Genomic DNA, 3224 nt, shown 5'->3' with positions numbered 1-3224 from the left:
AGGAGAGTGTCAGGTTTTCAGGGGCGCGCGAGTTCTTTTAGAAATTTTAATTCTTTTCGTTCGGAAAAGTCCAGGGGGGACGTTAAGGAAAACGAAGGAAAGGGGGAAAATTCGGTAAATCCTAGGAAGTATAAAGGGAATAAGTTTTCTCGGGAGACGAAGGGAGGGGCTCGAGGAGAGTGTTGGCTTTGCGGGAAGCCAGGACACTTCCAAAATCAGTGCCCTACCCGTAAGGGAAACTCGGAATAGTCGACCTCTTCGAGGGGGGGGGGAAGGGGTCGGCTAAAGTAAAGGGGGCCCCGAGAGAGTTATTTTCCAGAAGAATCGGCTATTCTTCACGTGATTTTTGTTTTGTAGGGAAAATTAATGGTAGGGAATGTAATTTCAGGGTTGACACGGGCTCTGATATTACTATTTTGAGTTCTAGGTTTTTCGGAAAGGGGAATTTAGTTTTGCAATCGCTTAGAGAGGGGCTAAGATTTCGATATCCTACAGGGGAGGATGTTTCCATTAGAGGAGAAGCTAAAGTTTTTATGGAGGTAGGAAAGTTTGCTCTTGAAATGAGCATGTTTGTAGCAGAGATTTCGGATGATTGCCTTCTCGGGGCGGATTTTCTGAGGAAGGTTGGTTTTTCTAAAATTTTTGACGAAGCTTTTGGTTCTTGTCGGAATTCTTTGAGGGTGGCCAGAGTCGAACAGACTTCCGGGGTGAATTCTTCTTTTCCTCAGAAGCTTTTTGAAGAAAGCTTGAAGGAATTAAATGATGAGCAGAAGAATGTAGCTTCTTTATTCTTTAAAGAATTTCAAGGGACATTTTCGGAGGAAATTGTTGCAGGGAATTGCGAGTTAGTGAGACATAAGATTGATGTAGCGGACGCTTTTCCGATTAGACAGGTTCCTCGTCGGATTCCTTTTCGAATGAGGGCTGAGGTTGATGGGATTATCGAAGACATGAAGAACCGTGGGGTAATTGAGGAGTCGCGAAGTCCTTGGGTTTCTCCAGCAGTTTTAGTTAAAAAGAAGGATGGGACAATTAGATTCTGCGTCGATTATAGGAAAGTTAATGCGGTTACGGTAAAAGATTCTTTTTCTCTGCCGAGGATAGATGATATTTTAGATCGTTTGGCTGGGAATTCCTGGTTTGCTACTCTTGATCTTAAGAGTGGGTATTGGCAAATCAGGATGGATCCAAGGGACAAGGAGAAAACGGCTTTTTCCATAGGAAAAGGACTTTGGCAATTCACTGTCATGCCTTTTGGTCTCACGAATGCTCCGGCAACTTTTGAACGATTTATGGAAAGGGTTTTAGAAGGGCTTCTTTCTAAGAGTTGTTTTGTGTATTTGGATGATGTGATAGTTTTTTGAAGAAGTTTCGAAGGACTTATGGAGAATCTTAATGAGGTGTTTCTTCGTTTAAGAAAATTCAATTTAAAAATCAAACCAGGGAAGTGTGTTCTTTTCAGTAGGAAAGTTAAATACTTAGGTCACGTGGTTTCTTCAGAAGGGGTAGCTACTGATCAGGAGAAAGTAGCAGCAGTAATAGATTGGCCAGTTCCTCATACGAAGAAGCAATTGAGAAGCTTCTTAGGTTTTTGCTCGTATTATCGGAGATTTGTGAAAGGTTTTTCTTCGATAGCGAAGCCACTTCATTATTTGACGGGAAATTTGGTGAAATTTTCTTGGACGAATGTTTGTCAGAAGGCTTTTGAATCCTTGAAGCGAGCCTTAACTTCTCCTTCAGTGTTAGCGTTCCCGAAGGAAGAAGGTCAGTTTATTTTAGATACTGATGCTTCTGGAATAGGAATCGGGGCTGTTCTTTCACAGAAGCAAGGGGATGAGGAGAAAGTTATAGCGTATTTCAGTCGGGTTTTATCGAAGTCTGAAAGGAATTATTGTGTTACTCGACGCGAGCTTTTAGCTATTGTAGATGCAGTCAAATCTTTTCGTCATTTTCTTTTAGGAGGGAAATTTTTAATTCGCACGGATCATATTTCTTTAAGGTGGCTCTTGTCTTTTAAGGAACTCGAGGGTCAGTTAGCTCGCTGGGTAGAAAGATTACAGCAATTTCAGTTCGAAATTGCTTATAGGAAGGGGACTTCTCATGGGAATGCCGATGGTTTATCGAGACGGCTTTGTGAAGCGGAAAACTGTCGGTATTGTTTTAGGGTTGAGCAAAAAAGTCTTCCCGAAGGAGGGGAGACTGTGGCTCGAATAGTCTTCCAAGAAGAGGAGTTAGATCTTTAGAAGAGGGATCAGCGGGAGGATCCGAGTCTTAATGTTTTAATACAGGCGAAAGAGTCTGGGGAACGTCTTTCCCGTTCGGAATTTTCTTCTTCAGATACAACGGGAAGGGTTCTTAATTCTTATTGGAATTCCCTCGTTTTAGAGAATGGAGTTCTTTATAAGAAATGGATAGCTCCAAATTTAAAGAAGGTGCTGTTTCAGTTAGTGGTTCCTCGTAAACGGATTAAGGGGGTTCTGGCTGATGCCCATGATTCTCCTTCGGTTGGGCACTTTGGAATCAATAAGACTTTAGATAGAATTCATAAGCGTTTTTATTGGGTTTCTTGCAAACAAGATGTAGAGGATTGGTGTCGTTCGTGTTCGGTTTGTTGTTCAAAGAAGGAACCTTCCGGCAAAGGAAAATCTCTTTTGCAAATTTACAATGTCGGATCTCCGTTTCAGAGGTTACAGATGGACGTTCTTGGTCCTTTTCCTATATCTTCTTCTGGGAATAGGTTTCTTTTGGTGATTGTAGATTGTTTTTCTAAATGGGTGGAAGCATTTCCGGTGAGGAATATTAGAGCAAGAACGGTAGCTGAAGTTTTTGTTAAAGAAATTATTTCAAGATTTGGAGTTCCTGAGGAAATACATACAGATCAGGGACGAAACTTTGAGTCCGGTCTTTTGAAAGAGTTGTTGAATCTTTTGGGGATTAGGAAAACTAGGACTACTGCTTTACATCCACAATCGGATGGGCAGGTGGAGCGACAGCATCGTACGGTTTTGGAATATCTTTCAAAATTTGTTTCAGAAAATCAAAAGGATTGGGATCGTTGGATTTCAATGTTTTTGTTAGCTTATAGGTCTTCGAAGCATGAGGTCACTGAGGTTTCTCCGGCGGAGCTTTGTTTTGGCAGGGATTTGAGGTTACCGTTAGATTTGACGCGGGGAATGCCTCCTCAGTCTTCTCAGTTTTCAGCTTCTCAAGGAGAGTTTGTTAGG

Source organism: Cardiocondyla obscurior, linkage group LG01 (assembly GCF_019399895.1).
Source record: "Cardiocondyla obscurior isolate alpha-2009 linkage group LG01, Cobs3.1, whole genome shotgun sequence".
NCBI lineage: Eukaryota > Metazoa > Arthropoda > Insecta > Hymenoptera > Formicidae > Cardiocondyla > Cardiocondyla obscurior.
Note: the sequence above shows the minus strand (reverse complement) of the source record.